The sequence below is a fragment of the Hyaena hyaena genome, unplaced genomic scaffold (assembly GCF_003009895.1).
Source record: "Hyaena hyaena isolate Hyena2069 unplaced genomic scaffold, ASM300989v1 scaffold_161, whole genome shotgun sequence".
NCBI lineage: Eukaryota > Metazoa > Chordata > Mammalia > Carnivora > Hyaenidae > Hyaena > Hyaena hyaena.
This window is the reverse complement of record NW_024080792.1, coordinates 219,326-233,048: the sequence shown is the minus strand read 5'-3', so window position 1 is coordinate 233,048 and position 13,723 is coordinate 219,326. Positions and strand designations below refer to the sequence as shown.

Genomic DNA, 13,723 nt, shown 5'->3' with positions numbered 1-13,723 from the left:
TAGTATTTAGAGGCACATGTCTTCTAAACCCGGTTCTACAGCTACTGACAGAAAAGGGTGGGAAGAGGTGGCCTGAGAGCAGGCTGCTTGTCTCAACTAAAATTGTCCACATGGCACTTTATGATGAGTCATGGAGAGTCTGTGGATGGGGTGTTCACATGTCATTACCAAGGTTACTGAAGCACTCTGCCCTCTGAGCATATTATCAGCAGGGCTGGTTCCATAAAGAAACAGACGAGGCAGCTACTTTGTTTAATCTGAAGGCTGTCGAAGGGCCAGTTTGAATACAAATTTGATTCATATTTACTTGATCTGAAATTCCTGCCATAGTCACCTTCTGGAGATACACATCTCCTAAATAAATAAAGATTCCCCCCCCCCCTTTTAAATGCTAGAGTTACAAATTAGCTAGCTGACACATTAGCAGGGGCTAGTCACCTGATCAATATTTCATCACATCTGTCCGTAATCAGGGGAGCTCAGGTATCTGACATGTGAATGATGAGTGACAGTTTATTATGAGAAATAACTAAGTCCTGTATGCAGAGCACGTGGCACTTAGAAGGTGCTGAAAAAATAGTAGTTTTTATTATAGAGGAAAAAGCAGGTAGAATAAATGATTGCTAAGTGTCTAAGCCTGGCTAAAAAACCTCCTTCTGACATTGTTCTTCAAATCTGTAATTGTTATGAGCACCAGAGAAACATTCCTGCCACGCGCATGGTCCTGCAGTCCCAGGCGCTCTTAAAAAGGAGCCTTGGGTAGTTCTCTTTATCATTTCTGAGTCGAAAACTATTCATACTGAGACATCAGTGATTAATGTCAGATTAGACTTTGAGACTGAGAGGAGAACACAAAAATACCAGGGATCATTCAGGAGGCGGTGTGCGGCAGTGAGAACAAGGCTGATTTCTCTCACTTCGGCCTAAGCCAGTCTTCCTTTCCCTTTTGGCTTCGCTTCAGGGCCTTCACTCACCACAGGCCCTGCCCAGTGACTCCATAACCCTGGATTTCCTGATTGCTAACATTTCCTCACCTGCTTGCCAACTGAAGACTCCAATTTACTACTTCTTCTTTTTTTAATGTTTATTTATTTTGAGAGAGAGAAAGAGAGAGCACACGTGCACACAAGTGTGCGAGCAGGGTAGGGGCAGAGAAGGGGAAAGAGAGAAGCCGAAGCAGGCTTTGACTCAGGGCTCAATCCCACAAACCCTGAGATCATGACCTGAGCCAAAACCAAGAGTCAGATGCCTCACCTACTCAGCCACCCAGGTGCTCCTCCAATTTACTTCTTATTTTAGGTGACTTTTCAATTTTCTCAATACCATTATCATTTCTTCCCATGCTGTTTTCTTTTTTTTTTTAATGTTTTATTTATTTCTAGGAGAGAGAGAGAGAGAGAGAGGGAGAGAGCGTGAGCAGGGGAGGGTCAGAGAGAGAGGGAGTCACAGACTCTGAAACAGGCTCCAGGCTCTGAGCTGGCAGTCAGCACAGAGCCCGACGCGGGGCTCGAACCCACGAACCGCGAGATCATGACCTGAGCAAAAGTCGGATGCCTAACTGACTAAGCCACCCGGGCACCCCTCCCATGCTGTTTTCTTAAGACACAGGTAGAATGAGTACAAGAAATAAACAACTTTCAGACGGTTTGTGGGATGTCAATGGGGAGGTTGATTTTCCTTTTGGCTTCTGGAGACTTGGGGCAACAACAGCAGTACATAGGTTGTAACCTTTCTGGAACTATGACGTACATGCCCAGTTGGCTCCCCATATATAGACTTTGTGACCAAAGTGTTAACAAGCACATGTTTTTCCCTAAGAGTGATTAGAGAAGGAAAAATAGTTCTATACAGGACACTGAATGGGGTCTCACTTCCTATGAGAGACAAGATCCAGCTTCTCTAGAAAATCACCAAAGCAAACTTCCTTCATCAAACTTATTGATGCCATAAACTCTTTGGTGTTCTGACCATAACATAAAAGCCTAGGTTTCTTTTACCTAAAACTCTTGCCCCTTAGCAGCTCAACCTCTGAGTCTTGTTTTTCTCCTTTGTAAAGTCAGTATAATATCTACCTTAGCTATTTTATCAATTATTATAAAAATCAACTAAGATATTATATGACCTTTTATTCAAGAAACATATGGAACAAGGTGTGTCAGGTAATCTCCTGGGCATTAAGGGTGAACGATGAATAAAGCACAGTCCCCTTCCATAGATAGGAAGTCAGACAATAAATAATGGCTGCTTATGGGGTACCTGGTCAAGTGTCTGACTTTGGCTCAGGTCATAATCTCATGGTTTGTAGGTTTGAGCCCCCCATCGGGCTCTGTGCTGACAGCTTAGAGCCTGGAGCCTGCTTCAGATTCTGTGTCTCCCTCTGTCTCTGCCTCTCCTGTGCTCACACTCTGTCTGTCTCTCTCAAAATTAAACATTAAAAAATAATGGTTGCTTATCATAATAAGTACATAATTAGAGATAGAGCAGAAAACCATTTATCCATTAGATTCACACTGATAAAAGATTGGTTATCAAAAATGTAATTTTAAGTAAAATATCATATGAGTGATACATATATAACTTTAACTCAACCCACATAAGTATACGTTTATGATAAATCTTTTAATATTTTGTGTAATTCCTTTGAGTATGGGTCTACTGATTGAATTCTGACTTACTTTTTTCCATAAGCCACAACCTATAAGATATTCTGTGTAACTCCTGGTAATTACAATTTTCTTAGTGTAAAATGAGATCTCAAAGACACATGGAAAACAGATAAATATAAGCACTTAATGGAATCCTGTCATTTGCAAATGATTTTTCCCCTTATCTTTTTTTTTTAAATTTTTCTTTTAATGTTTTTATTTATTTCTAGGAGAGAGAGAGAGACAGTGTGAGCAGGGGAGGGTCAGAGAGAGAGGGAGTCACAGACTGAAACAGGCTCCAGGCTCTGAGCTGGCAGTCAGCACAGAGCCCCACGAACTGCGAGATCATGACCTAAGCGAAAGTCGGACGCTTAACCGACTAAGCCACCCAGGCGCCCCGTCCCCTTATCTTTTATTATTGCCTAACCCACATCTAACTCAGCAGAAGTTTTTGTTAGAGGCTTGCCCACCACGTGACTTGGTTTTCATTTCATTCATATTTTACTGGCTCACATACTATATAAATAATTAAAGTATTAAATACAAATGGCATAAAGAAGTTTGGGAACAAATCAACTGTTTCTTGGTAACATATACGTCCTGGCAGAGTCCGAAGGATGCAGGCATACTGGAGAGAGATTACTCATTGAGATCTTTGATTAGGCTAGTGGACATCTGTCCATATGCTTTCAGAGGGAATGGAGAGGGTGTTGGTGAGTTCAGCATGCTGCTGCAAGCTTGTCAGGTACAGTTAAGAGACCTTCACAATGTGTACACAGTGCTTTGAGGGTGCAGTGAAGCTACTGAATATTTCTGCTTCGATCTGGTAAGAGATAGATGCCACAGAAAACATGTCTTTTGCCGTGAGATCTTAAAGGAGCTCAACAAGTTACAGAAAAAAAGCAGCTGAGGGGTTGCAGAAGTGCAGGAGGACTTGGACAGCACAGAAACGGTATGTGGAAACCAGAGAGGGATGAACTGCGCAAAATACATTTTTGCCACCCTTTCCTGATGCCCACTTGGGAAATGTAGCCAGAGAATACCTGAGAAGTGAGCAGATAGGTGTGATTTTAATCATCTGTTTAATTTTTCAGTGACGGAACTATTCACGCTGGATCATCTAACCTCTATAAACATCCGGCTCATTTTCATGTCCTTGCTAAATATTTCCAAACAGGTTCATCTACCAAAGCTCCTTCGATTGATGGGAAAGGAGGGATATCAATAAAAACAATAAAGACATCAAAAACAATAAAGACATACTCCTAGCTTGTAGGACCCAAGGAGACCCACTGCTGGGCTGAGAAGGTCAAAGGCCCACTTGTTCCTAGGCAAGCTTCACCTGTAAGCTTCTGCCAGTCAGCCTGCTGAGAAAGTATGGCTGCAGAAAAGGTGTCCTATAACACTCTAGAATGTTAGAAGGCTGACCTTTGCCCACAAAGGCTTCCTTCAGGGATCATTCATCACCTAAGTAAAATCTTGCTCCTTTTCCAATATAGACTCACACTAATCCATAGGCCCTGTTTCCTGAACTGAATCCCTTGGCCCTAAATCCAGTGTCATTACTCATTTCTTTTGCCCCCCATGGCATATTTCTCGAGCCTCTATTAGAATGGTTATTTCATTATGTCTTAATCAAGAGCTATTGGGTACATAACTGCATCTGTCAAGGGATTGTGAACTTACACTGGATCTTTACTTTCAAGATTCTTTATTTCCCTCAACAGCTTCTTTCGCTGAAGAAGTTAATCAGAAGTTTCACAGTAGGAACTTATTTGCTCAGCTACAGATAGGAAGCTACAAAAGTCTCATAGCCTGGAGGAGAAGTCTGGAGGAGAAAACTAGTTGCGTTGGTGAAACATGCTCCTAGGAATGATGGAAAGAAGAAAGAGTTTGGAGGAGTGCTAGTATTCAGATACAAGGAGATTACAGGTCTGGGAAATAAACACTCAGAGAAAGATCAGAGGAACTGGGATGGGTTAGCATGGAAACAAAAGGATTTAGGGAAATTAAACAAGGGGTTTAGTTATATACATCAAGTGATTAAGCAAAGGAAGCTTCCCAGCTGTTTTCTGGTTCTAATGAGGATGCAACTAAGGAGAATACAATACAGTTTGTCTAATTTTCTTTCACGGATTTTCAATATCAGGGACTTTTTTTGTTGTTGTTCACCATGTTTCTGTGTAACTTTATAGAAACAAAGGGAGCAATGATACTTTACAGGCCATCAGGGTTTTCATTAAGCTGGTATGTGAGAATACAGAGTGGCCAGTGTCTGGACCATTGTTGATGTGTCTGAAATCGTTTAAACATTAGTTGGTGTTGACTCTTGCCTTACAAGGGTCTCCTAGAGTGCTGTTCCCTGGTCTGTGCAGGGCCCCCTTCCAAATGTGTGCTCTTTAAGCAAATGTGTATAATGATCATGAGTAGACTAGGCCTGGGGTGGTGGTACTCCTGATGACACTTCATGGGAGTGTTGGTCTAGATGAGGAAAAGAGAAACCCAAGAATGTATTGCCCAATTATCCAGGATATGACAAAAGAAGCCTCAGAACTTCCTCCACCTGTCAGAATGAGAAGACTGGCCAGTCTCTTAGAGATTTAAGAGACTGGGAAGAAGGAATGGTCACCATCGATATTAGCTGTCCAATCAGACTGTACTGGTACGCATTGAATTCCATGGTACTTGAAAAATCACTTAGGCCATAATGTGAAACTTATTCTTCACAGCAGCATTAATTCTGTCTTAAGGAGCAAGAACTGTTAAGAAATACAGTTTTGCTATTAAAATGGGAGCAGGGAGGGCAAATTTATTTGTGTGGCTGTATGTCTGCATGTATATGAATTGGGTATTTACTTGTTGTCTGAAGACAAAACCTCATAACTGCGAAAGCAATAAGACAGACCCCTGAGTTTGCTGAGTGCAGAGAGAAATCATTTGTATCAATACTTTTCCCTACTCTGGGGCCAATCGGCACCTCCTCACCGAGGAGCTGTTGGGGGGGGGGGGGAGGAGGAGGGAGAGGATAATTTCTTTCACTGCCTCGGTAGCTTGACCTCACTTTTCCCTTGAATAAGTGACTCTGTGGTGGTGCCAGCATTCATTGCTTTCCACAACCTGAGTTGTGCAAAGAACCACAGCTATTTTCAGTAGAATCAGACCCCAGCTCAGTGGCATTCTGCCCTTTTACTTTTTTCCCAGAACTGAAAAATACAAAATGGCCTGGCACTCGACATTAAGAACAAATGCACTTCTCCCCTTCTCCTGTTCCTCCCAGAAGCATATTAAGGATAACAGCAGAGACAACATGTTATTTCTCCCCTTGCTTAAGACTCACTGAAGCACGCCATTTACTATCTGAATGATTTCCAGATCATTTTGGTTTCTCAGATGGCAATTAAAGTCAACATTCTGGTAGGCATTCCCTTTTAATGGAAGTAGAACTATCCTTTTAGATCTCAACCATAGTCAGAAAATAAATCAAAACAAAACAAAACAAAAACCCTCTCAAACACCCTAGGACTGATTAAATTAAAACAAAGGAAAATTAGCAGGGAGTCCTTCTTGATTCAATTTATGGTTTCAAATTGATGAACAGTATTCATGAATGTTTTAAGGCTCACTTTAATGCATATTTTATCAATTTTGACTACATCACAAATTTCTCTTTTAGCCATTTAAAAATAGTAAAACTGAAACTGTCTTGCCAATATTTAAAGGAATATTAGTTCTCCCCTCACATATTCTGTCTAGTCTTGTGAGAGTGGCCCATTGTGCCCCAGGACAACGGTTTCTTTGCAGTGCTGAATCTAGACACTAAAGACAGCCTCTCTTCAATGGGGTTACTACAGGGAAAAAGGAAAATTTCAGTGCATCATAGAAGGGACAATCTAATCCTCTTTGCTAGTACATCTGCTCTGGCAGTTTTGCTCTGCAAATCAAAAGACATCCCATTAATTAAAGTTCCTTTCCCTTTCATTTTTATTCAGCTCGTGAAATGTGACCAGTATTCACCAAAAAAAAAAAAAAAAGTTTCAGGCCACTTTAGTCACAAATATCCACCCAAAGGGTGAGCACTTTGATTTGTTGTCTGGTTTCCGCTTACTGTTCTTCTTCATTTTTTTTTTTTTTTTTTAAAGAAGGAGCCCTTCTCCTTTGGCAGAGTGCAATACATTCAGAGAGCTTTACAAAACAAAGCTTTCAGCTCTGAGTCAGCAACAAACTCATCTTTGTTCGTGTGGCTCTATTAAGGAAAGAAGGCCAATTTTATGCAGGTTTCTCTGGCTGGCTTCACAAAGGCATCTCTCTGTGTGCAAGCTCTCTGGCAGGAACAGCCGACTCTGAGATCATCGTTTTCAGTAATGACCAGCTGCAATGATCGGAGAAAGAAAATCATAAACTGGTTTATGTAGTGATTTTATTAAGGAGCCTGAAATATAGATTCATTCACTGGTAGGCACTTAAGCAAGGCAACTCACTGGATGTGTTTAAATGTATGGCCCAAAGCCTCCTCATTTTCCTTGCTCACTAAACAGCTTTGATTGGCTATTCGTCATTTGTCTTGAAGAGGAAGTGAAGCTTATTTGCATTTCCCTGGGTTTCCCAGGAAATTCCCAGGAATTCTGGTCCTTCATTCCATGGTATTTTCCTGTGTTTGGGATCACATTAAATTATAATCTCACACTGTGTCTCCAGGTACTGAATATTTGTTTAACAATAGAGCTAGGACACTATTAAGATTTCCAGTTTGCCCACAGAGAGATGGCTTCAGACTTCTAGGACATATGGCAGACATTTGGAATAAACCAAATAGCCTCATACTCCTAGTGCAAGCATTTAAAAAAACATCTACATAACACTATTTGTCAGAAAGTTTAACAAGATAAAGTTGGGAGATACAGAACTGCATAAAGCAATCTGTGTTAGTGCTACTTCCTTTAGAGTGTTCTATGATGGGTACATACAGATTTTGACTTAAATGAGAAATTTCCAGATTACATGAATTTGGGTGCGAAATGCTGATCTTGACAAAATGAAACTTCTCTTAACTGCGCTGCATGACTTCTCAGAATCTTAATGCTAATGTTCATTGACAGTTTTAAAAGAAAGATTCCTTTTTCTCCCCCTACCCCAATGGGAAATCTGCTTGGAAGAGTACCCCAAAGATCTCTCTTTTGGGGAAATGCTGCCCAAAATCAATCCGGTGATTGATAGCCAAAGGCTTCAAAAGCTTAGGAATCTGGATAAAGTTTGCAAGAGCGACTTCAGACATTTGTGTTAATATGGATATATCAAATATTTATAGTCAGATGTTACCTGAAACTAACTATTCAGAAATCAAATATGGTGTGAAATAGGAGAGCACTGTACCTTTTACCTTCACAGGTAAAGTCTTAGGAGATCTCTATCGGTTGCGTGACTCTCATTTCCGAGGCTTTATGACACAGAAAAAGAACGGTGCTGGACTGCAAATGAGAAGCTGGAGCTGCTAAGTACATGGACACCTAGCAAGTACCAGGCTCATGCTTCTCAGTTCATGGCTTCCAATCAGAGATGCCAGAAAACGTATCGTTGCCGTATTTAAGTGTGTATTAGGTATCTTTGTTGTTGTTTTTATAAAAGAACTGCTAGCAAAGACTTTTGTTCATTTACTCTTTTAATTAATTCAAACAAGAAGCATTTATCTGCTGCCTGCTTTGTACCAGATACATTGTAAATAAGACAGACATGTTCCCTGCTCTCCTGGAACTTACTGGCTAGAGGAGAGAAAGGAGAAATGCCATGTTTTATCATTTCTAATCACGCTATGGCTTGTTCATTTTCTCAAAGGGATCTCTGTGCATTTAGAACTGAATAGGTGGACAAAAATTACTAATATTTTGAAAAATGAATGCATTGGAACCCGAAGCTTACCTGATCCCGGGGGTCATTCTCATAGGCACTGAGCCTATGCTTTGTTGTTGCGACATCTTGCGTAAATTATGACTATACTTTGGGACAGAAATTGATGATGGTTAAAGATGGGTCTTTTGAATTATCTGCCAGAACTTCTGAGCAACTGTTCCTGTTTTTTAGTCACTGATGAGTCACAGTTCAGGGGATATACAATCAGTGTGCTAATTGATGTAAAAAAAAAAAAATGAGAGTGATTTCTACCTTCGAATCCCTGATACAAGTCTAAACTTATCTCACGTTGGAAAATAAATCCTCAAGGCACATACCTCAGTACTTGATATACTACAACACATAAAGGATCTCTCTGCACTCTTGAAGCAAGTTGGGGCTTGGTTTAAGGGTGTTTTTTCTTATAAAAGAGGGAAAGATAATGGCTGAATTCTGGAATAAGACAGTGATGGGGAAGCTGTGATAAAATGGCTCCAAGATACAATGTTTGCAAAAGTTTTAATCTACAGTGGTTGAATGTAGCCACCTCATAGGGAACTTAGATAATCTAATTAAGTAGTATAAACTAAAAAGTCAAGGACTTGGTATTAGTTCAGAACACAATTTAGAAAAATACAACCTAGGTTTCTAGCTCCTAACTGTATGTGTTTTAATGTGTGTTTCTCCATACTTTTCTATTGTTTTAATAAATAAAGCAATTATTTGTGTATTTTCTGCTGTAGCTTTCAGTGTTTGTCTCTCTGCTCTGTTTCTGTACATTTGTCTCTTTTTTCAAATCTAGATCAATCTAAGTCAATTTAAGTTCATTTGTTTAATTTAGAAAATATTTATGAAATGCCTGCTAATGACTAAGCATTAAGAATAAATGTTAAACAAGGAAAGGGTGTGTGTGTGTGTGTGTGTGTGTGTGTGTGTATGTATGTGTGTGCGTGTGTATCTGAGAAACACTACTTGAAAAACCAGAGGCAGCTTCATATCATCTATAATAGGTAATCAAAGGGGATGGAAAGAAATTTGATATTTCTTTATGTCAAACTGCAATATATACTTTAGATTTTAAAGTCTTGTGCCAAATAGGGGCGTGTGGGTGGCTCAGTTGGTTAAGCATTGACGTTAGCTCAGGTCATGATCTTGCGGTCTATGAATTCAAGCCCTGAGTCGGGCCCTGTGCTGACAGCTCAAAGCCTGGAGCCTGCTTCAGATTCTGTGTTTCCCTCTCTCTCTGCCCCTCCCCCACTCATGCTCTGTCTCTTTTTCAAAAATAAACATTAAAAAAATTTAGAAAAGAAAAATAAAGTCCTGTGCCAAATATCTAAATCACTTCAATTGTTTATAGGCATATTCTGAATATTATGAGCGTTGAAAATACCAAAATATTATAAATAATATCATATATATTATAAATAACATCGTGATTTCAGATTTTAAATATATTAATTAAAATAAGTATATTAAATATATTAAATATAAATTAAATATATTTAATTAAATACACTTATTATATTTCAAAGTTTGATCTCATATAAAATGTATCTTCTATTGCATTTATAACATAGGAGTTACAAAAGTGGATATTAAAGACAACAGCCTCTTATTTTGTTTCCTGTTTTTGTTTTATATATATGTATATATTATGATATTTCTTTTATATGATATATCAGGTAGAGACTGTTTCTTCTCTTTAGCTTTTATGGCTTCATTCCACTAGCATACTATTTATTAAGTGATCACAAGTACTTAAGGCACTAGTGCATGCAAATGGCTTCTTCCCCTCACTTACAAATCTGTGTAAATCTCTGAGAAATTACACTGTCAGTTGTTTGAAAGATTTAAAAAAGTGTTTTTAATGTTTTTTTTATTTTTGAGTGACAGAGTATGAGTGGAGGATGGGCAGAGAGAGAGGGAGACACAGAACCTGAAGCAGGCTCCAGGCTCCAAGCTGTCACCACAGAGCCCAATGCAGGACTGGAGCTCACAAACCCCGAGATCACAATCCGAGCTAAAGTTGGACACTTTGAAGTTGGACAAGGGCAGAGCCAGATGAGGGGCTTGAACCAAAAAGTGCTAGATCAAGATCTGAGCCGAAGTCAGATGCCTAACTGACTGAGCCACCCAAGTGCTCCTAGTTCACATTTTAATTGTTGAAAGAACACTTTTTTTTATTTTAAAAAAGTTTTTTTATTTTTTAGAAGTTTATTCATCTATTATTTCAGAGAGAGAGAAAAAGAGTGAGAGAAGCAAATGGGGGAGGGGCAGAGAGAGAGCGAGGGAGACACAGAATCTGAAGGAGGCTTCAGGCTCTGAGCTGTCAGCACAGAGCCCCACATGGGCCTGAACTCACAGACCGTGAGATCATGACCCAAGCTGAAGTCAGAGGCTTAACTGACTGAGCCACCCAGTTGTCCCAAGATGAAACATTTTTAAAAAGTTAAAGATCGTGGCATCTTTATTCCTCCTGCTTAGCTAAAATTCTCATCTTGAGCAAACTGCAGGTTAATTCATTCACTTGTATTTTATGTGTGGGGGGTAAGTGTGTGTGTGAGGGGGGGCTAGTACTTGTCAAGAAGTGTATTAGCAGCTAGGTTTACAACAGTAAATAAAACAGATAAACTGCCTGGCTTTGTGGAGCTTAATTCTAGTGGAGGGAAGACCTTTTATTTAATGAAAGACCGGGCAGTGCTATGTTCAAAAACGTGCTATGAAGAGAATTAAAGCCTGGGAATAGAGGACAATGGAGAGCAGATTTCTAATATGGTGCCGGAGGACGGCCTCTCTATGGAGGCCATATTTGAGGAGAGATTTAAATAAAGTCTGGGACTGAGTCTGCTTTGGGTTTTCTGGGGAAGAACATTCTAGACACAAGCCCCTGCAAGTGCAAAGCCTCCCAGGCAGAAACAGGCCAGTCGTGCTTGAATAACAGAAAGGCAGCCCACAGAAGCAGGTGAAGGGGGAAGAGGGCAGCAGGAGATGCGCTAACTATGAGGCAGCTTGCACTTAACGTATGTGAGACCAGGCGCAAAAGCAAATGGAGGCCCATGTACGACATGTCTGAATATTTAAAAACTATAAATCAAGCTAACGTACTCTTAAATAAAACACGTTTTATCTTCCTTTTTTAATCTTTATAACACTCAGGAGGCCGAGTTTAAATACAACATTCTTGGATTCATTATTCCAGGTCAGTGAATAAGGAATTGGCCCTGGTCCTCGGCCTTCCCCCTTCTCTTTCCATTTTCAGCTCTTGTTCTATATTTTGTGATATTATACATACACATGGACATCATGTTATACTTCCAGGATTCACTCTCACCCCTGCAAATGGTTCCAGGATTCACTCTCACCCCTGCCTCAGAGCTACCTCTTTGGTCTGTGTCTTGGATCACATACAGGAATAGATTGCAGACTGGGAAGTGGGCTTGCAGACCCCTGGGCAGGGCATCCTCGACTCCGGGGTCACCGGGGCATATTCTGTAAGTGGGCTGTAGACTCCAGTTGTGCGTATGCCGCTGACTTGCAGACTCCTCATCTGGTGGTGGGTGGGTAGGTGCAACTGGTAGTACATTTGGAGAGAAACCAAAACTGGGCCCTCTAAAGCACATACTCCAGACTGTGTTCTAAGGATGGTACCAGGAGGCTTTGTTGGTCTTGGCAGGGATTTGGATTCTAATGTTGACAGAGATGAGAAAACATTGAAGTGTTTTACTTTGCATTTTCAATCTGACTCTGGCAGCTGTGCGGAGAGCAGCCTGGAGTAGGTGAAGAATGGAAGGAGGGAGCCCAGGGAAGATGCTATTGTAGAGTTTTCGACAAGAGATGGTGATCTGTACAGGTTCCTATGAACACCCATTAGTTAGAGATACATAAAATGCCCTCACACTCTTCAAGGCTCTTGGAGATATAGAAAGCAGATTCTTCTGTGGGGGGAGAATAAAAGTGAGAAATGAAAGCTTTTATACTCACACAGTTTACCATTATGTTAACATGTCTTTTATTCACTGTCTTCACTAACATAATTTTACTATTCCACTATTTTTATCAATATGACTTTATTATTTCAGAAAACCCTTGCCCAAGAACTATAAATTGCAAACGTCTTATTGTTTGCTCCAGGAGCTACCTAAAAAAAATTAAATGAGTATCAGATTGCTCAACTTTTGGATAGATAGCATCAAATGACTCTTACTCTGCAAGACTCTTTGCACACTTTTTTAAAAATTTATTTTTATTTTAGGGAGAGAGTGTGTGTGAGTGGGGGACAGAGGGAGGAGGGAGAGAGAGACAGACAGAGAAAGAGAGAGAGAGAGAGAGAGAGAGAGAGAATAGTAAGCAGTCTCCACACTCAGCACGGAGCCTGATGCAGGGCTTGATCCCATGACCCTGGATCAGGACCTGAGCCAAAATCAAGACTCAGATGCTGAGCCACTCAGATGCCTCTTCAAGACTCTTTGAAACCATCCTCTAGAAACCTCATTTTACCATGTTCACCAATTCTAATTATGATCCTTACACAATATCAATAAAGTTCTCTGTATTGAAAGACTGTTAAACGAGCCTCAAAATCTCGTGTATCTCCCAACTTTGTAGTCCGCCCCCCCCCTTGGAAAGGCTATGAAAACTCTGCTAAAATAGTGTTTTCCTTTATCTCATGAGGAATAAGTTCAACTTTGTCTCATCAAGAGACTAGGGGTGCCTGGGTGGCTCAGTTGGTTAAGCATCTGACTCTGGATTTTGGCTCAGGTCATGATCTGATGGTTGTGAGATCAAGCCATGTGTCAGGCTCCTGTGGAGCCTGCTTAAGATTCTTTCTCTCGGGGCACCTGGGTGGCTCAGTCGGTTAAGCGTCCAACTTCGGCTCAGGTCATGATCTCACGGTTTGTGGGTTCGAGCCCCGCATGGGCTCTGTGTTGACAGCTCGGAGCCTGGAGCCTGCTTTGGATTCTGTGTCTCCCTCTCTCTCTGACCCTCCCCTGATCACACTGTCTCTCTCTCAGAAATAGCTAAAACATTTAAAAAATTAAAAAAAAAAAGATTCTCTCTTTGTCTCTCTTTTTCCCTCTGCCCCTCTCCCCTACTTGTGTGCTCTCTCTCTCTCCCTCTCTAAATAAATAAATAAACATAAAAAATAGGTTATTTTGGTGATGTTTATAGCAAGCCACTCTTTAGCAATCTTGGAG

The 13,723-nt window shown here is 40.5% G+C and overlaps 1 long non-coding RNA gene across 1 annotated transcript in view; it reads left to right on the top strand.

Moving 5' to 3' along the window:
* Positions 1-8,234, top strand: part of LOC120236733 — a 64,521-nt gene extending 56,287 nt beyond the window's left edge. Inside the window, exon 5 of the long non-coding RNA XR_005529752.1 lies at positions 8,031-8,234. This is a non-coding gene — a long non-coding RNA (uncharacterized LOC120236733). The remainder of the gene's footprint in view (positions 1-8,030) is intronic.
* Positions 8,235-13,723: the final 5,489 nt, after the last annotated feature.